This window comes from Centruroides vittatus, unplaced genomic scaffold (genome assembly GCF_030686945.1).
Source record: "Centruroides vittatus isolate TY-2023 unplaced genomic scaffold, ASM3068694v2 contig_668, whole genome shotgun sequence".
NCBI lineage: Eukaryota > Metazoa > Arthropoda > Arachnida > Scorpiones > Buthidae > Centruroides > Centruroides vittatus.
This window is the reverse complement of record NW_027122420.1, coordinates 25,358-42,552: the sequence shown is the minus strand read 5'-3', so window position 1 is coordinate 42,552 and position 17,195 is coordinate 25,358. Positions and strand designations below refer to the sequence as shown.

Sequence of the window (17,195 nt, the reverse complement as noted above, 5' to 3'; positions counted from 1 at the left end):
GTTAATAAATGACTTAAATGCTCATAATTTTTTAGTTTTTTTAAAAATGTTTAAAATAGTAAAAATTACTTGTAGATGTATACTTCATACTATTTTGGAATTTTCAGAATTCTTTTGAATGTTAATGTGAGTGGTTTGATAACAAAACTGACGTAGAATTGATTACATTGCAAATACGATAATTTTAAATAAATAGTTGTGTTTTACAATGATAGAATAATTATTAGAAATATGCTAAATACTTATGCTTTTCGCTTTCTGATTGGAGGCATCGAAGGTAAGAGCGGTAGTTACTTATGCATGATTAAGTACGAAAATACTTCTAGTGAAATGTCTGCTGATCAGCGTTACTACGCATAGTTAGTTGCTGTGGTGTTTTAAATTTTCTCCAATTCTATAAAAAAAAGAAGCTAGGAACTAGTTGAGTAACTTACATGCAACAGCATTTAAAACTGCGTGTAAACTCATCTATTATGATTTCTTATTATTAATATTGTCATTGTTCATTCGTTGTGAAACCGCGTTGTACTAAATTGTCTTTAGAAGTGTTAAACACAAGGTCGTGTTATTAACCAATCACATGGCTTCCATTCCACCTTCATTTAGTTGATACAGTATTATTTTTTACACGTTTCGGGCTTATTTGCCCCTCATCAACTAAAAACAAGAAATAGTGTATACAGCATTAAAATATCATTTTTTACAAGTAAATAATTTAAAATACGTATGGTACGTGTAAGTTTTGATAATAGGGATGAGTTCGATTTTAAAAACCATTTAAATGCCAATAACGAACGAAACCTTTATTAAGTCCAACTCCACTGGAGATAACTTACTCGCTATCTCATTGATTTTCCATTACCGAAATTTAATTGCGTCAATTTCCTTATATACAAACTTCTTTGCGAAATTTCACAAATTATCGACTAAACTAAATAAAAGATACAGGAGTTATTAATTAAGCTTCAAAATGGAAGTAGAAATTCATGCGCTCTCCTTAAAAGCACATTCATACATGTAGGAAAAACCTGTAACTTTTTTCCATTTTTCGACGTTTCGAAGTCCTTCGAGTCCGTAGGTATATAAAATTAAAGGATCATGTTTTTACCGATCTCCGCACTTTCCATCTTTTATGTATAATAACCAGAAAACTAATTAACACAACTAACGGTAAAGTCATGCTTCCGTTCATTGAGAAAGGTAAAATTCACATATTGCTTGATATATCAATTAAGCGAAAAAAAAACCGACATCAGTAGTGAATAAGCTGATTGCTTTTACTCGAGCAATATTACGCATGACGTTGTTCCCTAGTCTATTCTTTCCGTAGAAAGATTACTGAGGATACATGAAAATTCGTACTGTTAACATTACGCTTTTTAGAAGAAAATATAATAATAAAAGATTCAAAAGAAAGTTGAATAATCACGTTAAAGTTCAATTAAATGTCCCATAGAACTAAGCATCGGCGATGATCTTACAGAAATATTATGAATATACTTACAAAATTAAATAAATAAATTTAAAAATTTGTAATATAAACAACAAGGAATGTAGTTTTGCTTTAGACCAGAAGTTTTGTTTCATCTTAAAAAGTATCATTTACTTTCTGTAAGTGTATGTGGAATGTAAAATGTAAGTAAAGATTAATAATCTTTCATACTTACAGCTGAAAGTCGAATCTTTCATTTTTATGAAATCTTGCACGAATTGCATTAATCTACTCATACACGAAGAAGATAACGTCACCTCTTCGGACATCTTCAACATAAGGGGTAAATTGGACTTGACTACAGATCTTATTCATGTTTTCATTTTTCCATCTATATCTTTAATAAAATCTAAAACCCGTTCATTTTCGTCTTGTGGTTGTGTTTCGTGGTCAAGTGATTCATGTATGGATGACAAATGTCCCGGAATCACTAGCGAAAATATAAGATGAAAAGTGGAGATAGTATCTTGTTCTCATGTTGTAACTGTGTAAAATTCATTGAGTATTGATTAAGTATACGTATTTAACACGAGGAAACTATAGAAGGAATTTTTTGTGATGTTGACTATTGATAAGAAAAACAATACATCATATTCAGAAGATTTTTTAATAGAATATTTATATAAATTACTTGAAATAAAAAATAATGTAATTTGTAGGAAAAAGTTCATAAATTACTGATAAATTAAAAAATGTTAATAATAATTATTAAAAACATAATTACAATATAAATAATAAATAATATATTAATGAATTTCTGGTATAGTTTTTAGTTGATCATTCAATTTTATTTATCTTATAATATAATCGAGATGGGTTGATAATAATAATAAGCACAGAACCCAAACGGTTAGTTGAAATATGGTACACAGTTAGAGTACGTCACAAGAATATACTGTACATAATACATAAATGTAATACATAATTTATGTATTATTATATGGTACCATCTATTACGAGATTTTAGTAATAAAAAATTCATTAATTATTATATAATGGCAAAAAGCTAAATTTTGAAGAAAAAAATAAATTCGATTTGAAAAAATTGTAAATTCTAACAACAAGAAAACTTTATGAAAATCCGATCCGACATTTTACACGTGACACAACTCTATCTCCCCACGGCCCACCAGTGGCCTATCGGCGGCGAAGTGTATCCAAGAAGAGGTGCACACACGACATATCTTTGAAGACAGACGAACCCTGTGTCGTCATTGATCTTTCTTCTTATATTTGGGGTTTTCTCCTTTTCTTTCAATCCTTTTTTAAGGTAATCTTAGGCAATTAGTTAGACCAATAATGATTTTTTCCCGTTATGTTCCCGATACAGTCAGTTAGGAGATGTGCATCTCCGGACAAGAAAGCAAATCTGTGTGAAAATCACTCGCTGCTCTCATGAGAGGAATAATTTTAGCGAAGTTCTTTTTTGTAAAATAAGCAAAAAATTTTCCCATTTTGCCCGAGTTCTCACAATTGTATGGCAGATTTTTCTTCAGCAGTTCACTTGTTGGTGTTGTATTGTTTGCTTTAGAAGTGGACGTTGGAATCCGGATGTCAAAAACATCAACTGACAGAGCAAGTGAGTAATTGCCTTCACGTTCAAGTGTTTTTGCTCCTCGTTAATTAAAGGAAGTAAACATTAGTTGATCAGTCTCGAAGTATCATCATATAATTAGATGTCAACCAAAATTTATGCAAAAAGAAAACCATGAAATAACTTTTATGACTGACAGTGAGTTGGATTCATTTTTATCAGATGTAGCAAAGTGTAATTCTCAAGTGTGTATTCTTGGCTGTTACACTAACTTGTAAACATAAATACAACGTAAACAATGGCTTCAGACAATTTTTAATGATCATGACGTCATTTGTGATGTCAACATGAAACATCTGTATATAAAAATATCATTTTATCTTTATTGCTTCTAAACAGGGAAGGATCCAAGAAAGACTACAAGAGTACACATAATCCTTTCCTACTGACACAAAAAATTAACGTTCTAAAGTTTCAACAAATATATTTATTTTTAAAATCATTTATGATTACAAAAATTGTTTTTTAAACTACATACAACACAATCGTGGAAAAAATTTAAATAGAAGGTGACTGTTAATTATTCAAAATATATTAATTTTAAGTTAGCCCTCCTTTGAATACTTATGGATATACTACTGCTTCTAGAAAGGAAAACATTTTTTTTTTGTATTTCTATAAAAGAAAGAAAGTTAAATGTCTACTGTTATTTTCAGGGTTATTTTACTTGATTTTGTGAACTGTCGTGAATAATCTTCAAGCACATAATTTATTTGATATTTAATAATACAACTAATTTTCTTAAAAGGGAAGAATATTTACCATATGCAATTCTTCAAACAGTCCGGTCCATATTTTTGGTCAGCTTAGGAAAGCTGACCGAAAATATAAACCGGCCTGTTGGCCATTCCCAAATACACGACTAACTAACTACCAGTGTTCGATGGTTTTATCCACACAGCTACTAAACAGCGCTTATTCGAATTAAGAAAATATCGTTCAAAAATAAAAAAATCCCGAGTCGTTAGATGTGAAAAATTAAATGCTTATATGCTATTCATAGGCTTTCACAGGCTTAAACCCTTTGATTCCACTCAGGCAATACTATATGCTAATGAATCTGCGATTTCTGGATGGCTTTCAGGCGATGAATTATTTATTTTTTATTTATTTATTTATTTAGTCATACTGAGCCATGATGCGGGAATACAAAAATCGATACATAACATTTATACGTTACAAACTAAACTAATATACAAATACAATTCATAAGTTTCAAACATTGAAACAGAGAAAATTAAAATATACATAAAAAAACACAAATATATTATACAAAGCGATATCAAAAATATATATATTTAAAAACATATATATATTTATATATATATATATATATATATATAATAAAAGAAAAACAAAATTGTGGGGAGAACTATCCGAACAAAAAAGAACATTATATAAAAAAATTAATCACACCCACCTATAAGAAAAAAGAATTAAGTTGTCACGTCGGAAAGTGGATAGACTCCCAAAAATTCTTTGCCATGAACACACTTTTAAAGGAAGATGCCACCTTTGGGCAAAATCGAATATTCCAATATGCAAAATAAAACAAAATGTGCACCACACTTCGTACAAAGGATCACTGAAACAATAAGACAACAAAAGATTACCTAAAAAAATAATTTTCTGAACAAAATTAATTAAATCAAAATTGCGTGCATTACCAATAAGGTCCAAAAAATTATCGAACGGAGTAATGGGTATACCGAAAATACTTTCACGTATTTTTTCTAAGTTACTACACCTAGCTATCACATGAAAAGCATTTAATAGCTGATCACCTTGACAATATATGCAAATTTCTCTGCAATGATTCTATTAAAAAAAAGAATTAAGTTGTCACGTCAGAAAGTGGATAGACTCCCTTATATTTATATTATACAGTTAAAGTTACAAAAAAGAAAAAGCTTTACGCTATTTTTGAAGATTTTCAATCTGCTTTTGACACTGTCATTCATAAAGTAATGGAATGAATTGATTTGTTTCTGCTATTTTTAATGGGAAAATCGAATTGTTCGAAGTACGATTCGAAGATTGAACGACTTCATGGTATGAATTAAATTCAGAGTGCGACGCGGTACTGTAAATATATTTTACATGAACCATAATCGTGAAATCTCTACCTTGATTAATCACTAATTATTTTGCAAGAAAAAATTTTTTTAAGAAGTTATGTTATAGTATTTATGAAACCGTGCCAGTGCTTATTCTGCAACTTGAACACAAACTATATGGTGTATTTTCTCGGACACATGGCAAATTTCATCACTAATTTTTCTTCAGTTGATACGTGTATTAAGTTTTGTACACGTTTCGGGCTGTTGACGCCCCTCTTCAGCCAACTTTAAATCACAGATTTTTGCAAACATAAAATTGTTTTTAAAACCTCTCTGTTCATTAATTAATTTTTATCATCTAGTCGATCTTTTTTCATCGAAGCCAGTGATTCTATTGTACAAACGAATTCTTATTGGTTTTGTTGCGTATGACTGTATTCATTTACATAGTGATGTGGTAGATGGGCCACATGTTGTGGTAGTGGCCAGATGTGATGTGGTAGTAGCCCATCTACCACATCACTATGTAAATGAATACAGTCATACGCAACAAAACCAATAAGAATTCGTTTGTACAATAGAATCACTGGCTCCGATGAAAAAAGATCGACTAGATGATAAAAATTAATTAATGTACAGAGAAGTTTTAAAAACAATTTTATGTTTGCAAAAATCTGTGATTTAAAGTTGGCTGAAGAGGGGCGTCAACAGCCCGAAACGTGTACAAAACTTAATACACGTATCAACTGAAGAAAAATTAGTGATGAAATTTGCCATGTGTCCGAGAAAATACACCATATAGTTTGTGTTCAAGTTGCACACAAAGTTATGTTATATTCTCCTGTCTACTTTTACATATTCATATATATCATTTAACTTTCATTCACATTTTCCTAGACATATCGTAAAGCATTTATATATTCTTCAGCATATTTTTATTTCTATTGTATATTCTATTGTAGTTAAATGATTAAGTTATTTAGTTTTACTGTAATTTTTTTACTATTCTTTAAAGAGAGTGTATTAAAATAAAATCACCAACTAAACCACCACGAACTGATTACAAATGAATTTGACATTAGACATGATTAGTTTCTTCATCTGCTGACAAATTTTAACATCAAACGATAACAAATTTTTGTAATACCTGTACATAGATTTTATACTTTCAGAAAAAATGTAAGTTAAAGTAAAAATGCGCAATAATTTAACGAATCAAACTATTTTGTAAATGATACTAATGTGAGATCCGGACTTTTGCAAGTTTTTTTTTCTTATATTTCCGAAATATTTTTTTTTCTTATTTTCGTAAAAGCCATCGTTAAAATAACATTGCCGAAAAAAGGAATTGAATATCACTCTTCTCACCAACAACCGTTAAGAATTTATCCACAACAACTGCTAAAAGTTGGTAACTCTCCATCAAGAACGTCAACATTCGCCCACACAATTGTCATCAATCTAGAATTGCAAGAATATAATATTGCAAGTTGACATCTGATTTCACCATCTTCGCATTGTCCCAGAAACACCTGACCCTACACCTGTTAAAAGCTACATTCGTCTTCGACACCATGCAGTCACCTGACCAATTTTCCCAGACCGATTCACCCCTTCCCTGAGGGGACAGAATCTCTCCAAACGCTTAATTTAGTGGACAGTCACCTCGCAACTCGTGGAATTTTTAATAGTTTGGCAGAAACGTTTAATTAGTGCCAAGGATCCCAAGTAAAGATATTAGTTCGAATCTCTAAAGAAATTTGAAACAGGTATGATATCGAAATCGACGTAAACTCTCTCTCGGTCCCTCTAAATTATATGCACAAGTTTAGGAATCTTGTACGAAATAGTTTAGAAAGGATTTTGTCAGATTTTGTTTTTGTAAATTGTCTATTTGTTAATTTATTAAATTTCTGATTTTACTTGTTAATGGTGTTCATTACTCGTACATTGCCTATGCCTTACTGACAACCCCTCTCTCCCACCTCCACTCGACCTGACAAACTGATCCTAACCTCACAGGATCAAGAAATTAAACGCACCATCCACTGACAAAGTAAGCAGGTTTTGCCAACCTGTTGCCAGCAAAAGGATAAGACATTCACCTTATCCTCGGTTACCCACACTAATTTATTAACATAACAAAAAATTTAATAATTGTTTAACCATATCCGCACTGATTTTCTGTTTAGAACTGTTTATTCATTATGCTGTAAAAGATGCTAGTAGGTATTTTGGAATTGTACAAATATAGGAACATAGTACTGAATTATTTAAATACTGTATAAAATTAAACTATGGTAATTTTCAAACGTAAACGAATGTCTTTCTGTGAAAATATATGATTTACAAAATTTAATATTCAAGCATATTTATCTCTACCTTTTTGATTAACTTAAATTGTAAAAACTTTATTTACCAATAATTTCGGAACTATGGTTTAGAATTTTTTAGGATTGTGATGTTTCTAATGCTTTAATTTTGTTCAACACTTGAATGCACATCTGTACGATTTCATCTAATATTGGACTCGATTAATAAAATCGTCTCGACTAGTGTCTAAAGGGCTTGTGTACACTAGATTCCTCTTTAAAATTTCCGTGCCCAAAATTCATATCCTGTAGCATCAATAAACTCTGTTTTGCTATGTTTGTTTTGTGTTCCTGTACGATTCATTCTTTCAAGCAATTTTATGCTTACTCGTAACAATTATAAAACCGATCAAGAAGAAATCGTGTTAAGATGTCAACCATATTTTCCATTCAGAAATTTTACATAATAGTTATTAAGCCCCAACCAATAACTCCTATTGTGGTATAGCTGAAGCCAGGACAGGTATGTGTAAAAATTCTGAAACAATGGAACGAAAGGAAAAAAAAAGAATTTCGATAAATAACTGCAGAAAAACAATTCTTTTTCTCTTACTCTTGCAGCGTGGAAGAATTTTCACTTGTCACAATGGTATAATGGCATTTTAATTTACACAAACAACTTTCTATGACGTGTTTTTATGATTTCTTGTACGTGTGGAACATATAGGAGTTAAATTTGTTCTTATCTAAGAAACTTGAAGTGACTGATATTTAAGATTAGAATAAAGTGTAAATATAACGAGAGTTGCTGAGCACTAGTAATTTGCAGATATACAAATAATTTGTATTTTGGTTACTCGAATTCTACTTCTGCTGTTTGTATTATAATTAAAGAAATTTTAGTTCTTTTATAAGAAAAAATATTTTCTACTTCTATGCTTTTGAATATACATCTATAATAAACGATGAAACAGGAAGATAATACATTTTAGTCATTACATGCAAATACAAAATCCCTTATACGAAATGTCATAAATTTTTCTTCAAATTCTAATTTTACAACATACTGCAAATGTTATTATACATTTTATTAATTTTTTTTTTCAATTTCGTACAATTATACCTGTATTATGAAATACATTTCAATACATTGTATAAAAAATACATTTAGACAATAATGTTACAAATCAGTATCATAATATCTTCAAATATATTAATCATATTAAGATAATCGATATTATTAGACTTCATTGTTGTCGATGTTTTGATTTTCACGCAAATTATCAATTCTGCATTCTTCCTTTCTGTCCACTCTTTCTTTCTTACAGAAAAAATCAATTATTTTATCAATAAGATAATTTAAAGGTGTTTCCACAAATAAATGCATGAGTAACGACGCTATCAATGTTAGGCACATCACCATTAGGAACAACATCCACTAACAGAAAAAATGCATGCATTAATTAAAACAAATAAATTTTATTATTTATTAAATAAGAATATCTTTTGTTTTCAAATATATTTAATAATGTTATTTATGTTTTAAAACTTTACATTTAATTTTCGATGTAACTTTTTCGTATAAAATGCCAAAAATTACTTCTGCCTTTAGACTTATCTCTATGTTATATATTAATATCAGGTTACATCAGAAGATAAGAAAGTGTGAAAATTCGAACCCGCCGGAACCAAAGCGATAATAATAAAATATTTCATTGTTTGGTTCCCACAAAGAAAACATGAATCATGAGGAACAACATTCGAATAATGCTGGTTGGTGAAAACAAGAAACGTGTCCAAGACGATAAAAGGGCGATGAGAGAGGAAAAGGGAGTCGGTTACATAGAGTCCGTCCGATCGACTCGAGGTCGGTTACGTGGTGTCCCTTGGCTAATGTGTGTGCGTCCCGACGTCTAACAAAAGGATACCCAAGGATATCTCAACCTTGTCACAAGATCGAAACGATTACGAGGTATGACTTCCCCAAATTCATGTAAACTCTCCCTCCGCATATCCGAACTTAGGCGACAGTAGCTCGCCCCTATTGTAACTGTAGCTCTGGCATTAATGAATCGTTGTTGTTGTTATTATACGTTGTTAATGTCCTTTATTCGAGTATCACCGCCGCTCTACCGTTGGACCCATCCTCAACTTTCTCCACTCGCGTAACGCGTGACGTGTAACAAAACCGAGCCGCCATCTTGACGTGGGCAGGTCTCACTGACCAGTTAGCCGAGAAAAAAAAGCGAGTCTGTCCACCTCCCGGCGCACTCACAAATTGGTGTCAGGGGTGGGGTTCGACAACTCCGAAATATTGATAGAGCGGAAAGGACCATATTCGAATAATAAGGACAATTCCAGTTGAAGTAGGGAACTAAATCATACGTAAAAAGACTAGGAATAGTACCGGAGGTAGTTCCAATCTAAGCGAAAATATTAGGAAGTATAGAGGGCGATCTGCAACCCGTGGCAGGACCAGCTCACCCAAATCCAAATCCCCTCACGCTAGGAGGGTTGGGTGGAATAATTCCATTACTGCCCGTGTTTACCGGAGAAACGGGAGGCATCAGAGTCACGGATTTTTTCGATTCCTTAGTGGAAGTGATGAAAGTTGCGACATGGTCAAAGGCCCAAATGCTGGCCATTGCCAAACTCAAACTCACCAGGATAGCTCGGGAATTCGTCCGAAAAGACCGACAAATCAAAGAGGTAGACGACTTTGACAAATTTAAGCGATTAGTGATCGAGCGGTTCGAGTGAGAACCCTTTTCGTTTAGGCTTAGTAGATTCTATACCTGCGTACGAAGACAGGACGAGGACGTACAAGCATATGCCGCCCTGCTTCAAGCACTCGCCATGGAAATCGAGATCACGCCGAGGAAGCTGCTATTATTCAGCGCATTCAAAGAAAGGAGTTAGATAAATGTTTAAAAGCGCAATTTCTTAACGGAATACATATAAGTATCCGCAGAAGGGTAATGAGTCGCGAGGCTGAGACCTTTGATGAGGCGTTCAATGCAGCGATCAGCGAGGATACAATCGAACAGCTTACGGCCCATCCTCGGGGAATTATACGAACAGTCAGAGTTAGTGAGCGGGTGACAGACTTCCCCTCACAGGACGAGATAGCCCAACTAACGTCGGCTATGCAGGAAGGTCTAACTCGAACCTCATCGACAAATAATGCTAGAACCCCTCCAGGGAGGTGAAATAATCGAGGATAATCATAATAACCTGCCTTTCCGGCGAGGAGGATACTGCCAAGTTAATACTAGCCGTAGACCCGACCGACCAAATGATCAAAACTATAGGAACCGGAACCCCCGCGGTCGCAGAGACACTAATAGTAACGCTTCTCCTATGCGTCAACGAAATGAATCTCCAAGGAGACGCGAAAGTGAAAATGATCAAGATAGCTCTCAACGTAAGGAAGAAAATTGAAATGGATGGACAGGTATTATTCGAAGCATCCAAGATCAGCGACCTCGATATAATTACTCTACTAGATCCTCTTATCCTGTATCTAAGCTAAAGTGACGCTATACCAAATCGAGTAGGAACCTTTCTCCACCCCAAACAGATTCGTCCGATGAAAATGAGACGAGGTGGAAAGGCAGAATAGAAATAACTAGAACTATCTCAAGGCACGAACCTATCATATTAGTTTATATTAACAATATTCCAGTAAAAATGCAAGTTAATACCAGCGCAGAACGTACGCTCATATCAAACGATTTAGCAAATAAATTGAAAAGGAAAGCCCTCATAAAATTCAGGCGCCAACAGAAATTAGGAAGTGGCTTAGGGGAACCGATTACTGCTATAGGATCAGTGACGCCTACATTTAAATTACGAGGAAAGAAATATGCCATTGCATGTGCCATTGTACGAGCCAAGGTCACAAACCCGTGTGAAGGAATCTTGGAGCAAGACCTCATTGAAACCGCACGATTAATTTTAGATCTTGCTCATGATCAAGTCATCTTACCCAATGGGAAAACGATACATTTTTGCACACCTAGACAGCCGCGCCGAGGGAGAAAGCAGCATAACAACCGCAAGAAAGGAAAGAAAATCCTGTCAGACAGTCCCCGAACAGACCGAATACCTCCCGCCGAATGGAAGCACAGACAGAAACACAAATTTGGAGCGCGAAAAGAAGGACCGCTGCCCATCGAAAGGCTAAGCGACCCTGAATACAACAGGATAACATGGACACAAGCATCCAGCCACCTGTTGCATCACCCGTCGAAGACGCATTAACGACTGTACTCCCTTCACTAACATAAGAGCAATCTAATCCCAACGATGAAACGGAACCAGAAAGGGATCGCGAGGAAGCAGGATCCAAGCTCAAAAGTGAAGCTTCCAAACCAGATCCAGAAGGAGAAAAGGAGATTACACCTCCATACGCACTTCGAAGCCTAGGCTCAGCAGCAGTAGTAAACCAACCTTGGGTTATGTCGCAGCCCACTCATAATCGTAGCCGGATACCTCGGTTTATTTCTCTCGCTACTAGTCAGACCTCTTCCTCTTAAGCGCCGGGTGCCAAACCAATGAGGGCACCAACGAGAAAGTACCCCAGAAGGTGGAGAAGATAGCTTATCAACAAATTTATCGTTAATCTAATTAATCACTGACGCTAATGCATCTTATCCCCTTTGCCATCTGTTCATTGAATATTCCTCAACGAAGGTGTGAACATGCGTTATTCAGCAGAATTGAACTACAGGTCGAGGATCTATGCAATCGGCAGATCATCAGTAACAATACACCAATCTTTAAAAAGCTAGATCAACCGGGAGCGTGGATCTATTCCACTCCCGAGCCTCTCACGTTAACCATTAGATGCCCTAATAGGCATCAAAAGGCTCCCTTTGTATCTACAACACAAAAATTAAAGAACACCGGAATCATCAATCTCCCAAATGCATGTACTCGCTATTTGCCCAGAGTTATACTCACATCACATTTCCAAGGCCAGTCAAATTTATCACTACAGATGGCACACCAATTGGTCGTCCCACAAATCGACCAAATTATCAATCCAACAGAGATTCAACTCCTGCAGAACCGTCTTAAGAACCGCAAACGCAAGAGATGCTAAAATTATCAACAGACTACGATATCCGGTTGGCAGATCAAACCTTATCCAACGTCAAATACGATCCCAACCATTTGTTGCGAATGACATCACCAACTTCCTACTTACCTGTGTTAATCACCATACTTGCTAGTTGTTTTGGTGCTGCAATATTCTTTATTTGCCTTAACTATATTGTCCATTCTATTACAAACTGCTGACGACAAACTCCGACAGGTCGACAACAACCACAAGAAACTCGACCAGAAAAAATCCTTCTTTAAGAAAGGGAAGCTAACCCACTTCCAGGAAGTGATGCACCCTTACAGGAAGCACCCCTGAACGATACCACCCGCCCTCACCAACCTCACCAACGTTCCATTGTTGAAACTTATTAACACTGCCATTTTAAGATCCTTTGTTCAAACGTCTTCTCTCGAAGTTTTCGACCTTAATATAATCATAAACTATATACAGTCAAACCTGTTTTTGTGCAGTGGATAGGGACCGCATAAAAGAAAACGCATAAAAAAATCGCACGAAACTTCACGAGTGGCTATAAAAAATAGTTTTTGCAACACAATTAAAAAATATTTTTTTAATGCGGTGAATAGGTACCGCATAAAAAAAGTCTTACGTAGAAAATAACTCAAAACCGTACGAAATAACTAGGAATTGCTTTTTTAACTCCTTCTGCCTTTTTCTGCAATTCCTAATGGAGAAAAATCTTCTAAGAATTTTATTTTTTGTATTAATTAATTATTTTCACTTAAATATGAATCTAACATTAAAAAGTTAAAAATAATCGTTAAAAAATGATTTTATTTGATAAATATCGCTGCAGGAAGTGTTATTTCATTTAACAAGGTGTGAAATTTCACACCCGCAGTCTAAAGCTGGAGGGGAGCTAACTTACCGCATCTGTTCAAATATAACATAATATTTATGATTTTTATGGTATTAAAATAAGAGGGGACCGATAAAAACGTATGAAAAAGAAATTTTACTGAATAAAAAATGAAAAAACTTGCTGATGTCATAGAAAACATTGGATAGAGTTTTAAAAAATTTTACAGAAGTCAATTATGTTCCAATTTGATTGAAATTTTCATATACCGCACAAAAAAATCGCACAAAACAAATCGCACAAATGAAAAATCGCACAAAAAAGATCGCACAAAAACAGGTTTGACTGTATATCATATTATATATTACATTAAATATTCCATTTATTCGAATTTTATTTAGCCATTTTAACGTTTTGAATTATAACAACGTATTAGCTTTTTCCATTTAGACTTAATTTAGAATTTTATCATCCTATCGGCCTGAGGGAGAGTAGACCCCAATTATATTTTTGTAACATGCGTACCTCTATCCGAGAACGAATAGAATTCTCATTTCAAATGACTTGTTTATAATTAACTTTTGTGAGTACCAGCTAGGACGACATCCTTGCCTCAACGGACTAAGACTACAACCAACCATTGAAGTTAAGAATCACTCGCACCGACGAGTTCCTGTTTATCTCCAAAGGACAAGCCAGCAAGATCGCACCATCCAACGAACTTACTTCAACAAAAGAAAACTAACAAACACTTAAGACTGAACTTTTACTCTCGTACCCAACAACAAAAGGAAAACGCGTCAGCACCACGTGCCAACGGGGAAAACAACCCTACTTCCGGGAACTCTGTTATTGTTTACAAAACCCGAAGTGTCTGTTCTAACACAGGAAATTGTTGTAACACGCACTGAATAATCTTTTATTATCGCAAAGGAATAATTTGGTAGATTCGCCATGTAAATCATTGTCGCGAATAATTAAAGTTGCCAGATAAATCACTAAGTAGGGAAAGAAAGAGCACGATATAGCCATCTTCCCCCCAAAAAATCGAACCTGCCCTTCAGGGACAGGTACGATTTTAGAAAACCCAGGGTGGTGTGAAAATTCGAACCCGCCAAAACCAAAGCAATAATAATAAAATATTTTATTGTTTGGTTCCCACAAAAAAAACATGAATCATGAGGAACAACATTCGAATAATGCTGGTTGGTGAAAACAAGAAACGTGACCAAGACGATAAAAGGGCGATGAGAGAGGAAAAGGGGGTCAGTTACATAGAGTCTGTCCGATCGACTCGAGGTCGGTTACGTAGTGTCCCTTGGCTAATGTGTGTGCGTCCCGACGTCTAACGAAAGGATACCCAAGGATATCTCAACCCTGTCACAAGAACGAAAGGATTATGAGGTATGACTTCCCCAAATTCATGTAAATTCTCCCTCCGCATATTCGAACTTAGGCGACAGTAGCTCGCCCCTATTGTAACTGTAGCTCTGGCATTAATAAATTGTTGTTGTTGTTATTATACGTTGTTAATGTCCTTTATTCGAGTATCGCCGCCGCTCTACCGTCAGACCCATCCTCAACTTTTTCCACTCGCGTAACGCGTGACGTGTAACAAAACCGAGACGCCATCTTGACATGGGCAGGTCTCACTGACCTGTTAGCCGAGAAAAAAGAGGCGACTCTGTCCACCTCCCGGCGCACCCACGAAAGTCCTCCCATATTACTCTTATCATCTATGGACCTAGGTGCCTAAACCTTACTTTACCTTATATGAAAGGAATTTAACATGTAAGTTTTCTGGGTGTAGAAACTTACTAAATGTTAGTTACTAGTGACAATATATAAATGCAAAATTTCCACACCACCTGAATCAAGTTTTTTGATTTTCTCAAATTTTCAGACATTAATTTTCTTCTCACCTATTTATCAAGTATTGTTGAATAAAATATAGGACTGTACAGAAAAAAAGGTCTCTAAGAATAACTAAACCTGTAAGGTAAGTAAAATATATTGTAAGGTTTACAAGTATTTATTTAGCAATATGCAAACAAGTATTTTCCTGGAGAAAAATGATACCTTATGTAACGAATTCGGAAAACTTTGAGTTATTCAAAACCACAGTTCACTCAAGGTTTCAAAATAATGGTCAACATTTACTGCTGATTTTCCTGATAAATAGATTTGATAAATGTGGCCGTATCTGAACCAATATTATATCATATCCATAAATCTCTATGAGCCTACGATGAATTTCACATTTCGATAAACCAGGTGTCTGATTAGATAAATTATCTCATCTCTTCTGTCGAAATTTTTTAAAATTATAACAGAAAGGTTTATTATTATGGAATTCATACTACTAAATGGAGGTGGTTAAAGGTCTCGAGGGTGAAGAAATGAAGAGAGATTGTATGTCGTGTCTCGAATAGGATCGTACAATATGACGATTTCACTAGTTATTAGCATTTACATTTTTTTTTTTTTTTTTTTATAAAACTCATCCCTATCTTCAAAATTTAAATTTTTTCTACTTTATAATATTTAAAAATATTAAAATTTATCGTAATAAAACACAATGAGACAACTCCACATGCGTAGTTTTTGAATGTTTCCGGAAAAGTTAATTAACTCTTCGCTGAATTTTTATTTATTTCTATTGTTAAACTAATCTTACCAAAGTTATTGCTGATGCGTAAAGACCTTTTCGTAAATGACCATAAATATACATTAAAACTAGAACATGAAGCATGTAGATCCAAATAATTAATTTGTCCAACATACAAAATATTCGCAATGAAAATATTCGATTACAGATACCTGTAATGAAATCAGGCTCTTAATATGAATTAGTAAATCAATTTACAAATATAATTCTTAAGCAATAACTAAATTTTATGTGAAATTTCTTCAAAACTCTTTTACTTACCACCATATCCCGTAATGCATGCAATAGAAATCCAAGCAGTGGCCACAGTAAAAGCAAATGGAGAAAACGTGTGACGTAAATACACTATAGTGTCGTTTGGTGAGGTTTCTCTTATATAATCGTGCAATCCAAATATTGCCAACGTTATTAGTATAATACTTCCAATCCAAAATATCAAAAGGGTTTTCTGTAATATGATTTAAAACTATATTTTAAACTATAAAAAATCACTATTACTTTACAAATTGAGAAATATAAGATTTCTATACAAGGCTACATGTATTTACAAGAAACAGAGATAAAGGCGAGTTGCTGGATAAAGGATTTAATTACAGGTATCGCTTGCTTAACTCAGAATTTGATTAACACTGAAAATTAATTGCGACAATCCTTTTATATATGCAGCAGAAGTAATAGTTTATTCAGCCTAACTAGCTGTCCTTATTTAACATGGATACAGTATTTCAATTAACAGGATTTTGACATAAGCGATAGGATGGAGGACTTAATTGACCGCTTAAATCATAGGTACCGGTAATTTTTATGAAAGTATTTTGTTTCGTTGTTTTGGAAAGATCAAATAAAGAAAAAACATTTATTAATACTAAACTGATCTTAATAGTCGTAGCTCTAAAGTTATCGATACAAAATCTTGTGTGATCTCTTGCTTCTGTATGTGTTTATAGCAAGAAGCTTTATCATATACAGTAAAAAAAGTTAAAAGTTATAATGTAATTTGTGCACATAGTATATTATTATAGTACAGAAGTTATTTATACTTCCAACGACTGTAATTTTAAATTCTTCAGAGTTCGTATGCTGAACTTGACATAAATTCTATTCGCAGTTCAACCTTCGCATGCAGTGAAGTAAACGCG

General features: G+C 34.0%; 1 long non-coding RNA gene across 1 annotated transcript; it reads right to left on the bottom strand.

The window, feature by feature from the left end:
* Positions 1-8,657: 8,657 nt before the first annotated feature.
* LOC136980080 (uncharacterized) lies at positions 8,658-16,402 on the bottom strand. The gene is made up of 3 exons (XR_010881495.1): positions 16,318-16,402; positions 16,066-16,208; positions 8,658-8,896 (listed from the first exon to the last, which is right to left on the bottom strand). It is a non-coding gene; the product is annotated as an uncharacterized lncRNA (long non-coding RNA).
* Between the last annotated feature and the right edge of the window lie 793 nt (positions 16,403-17,195).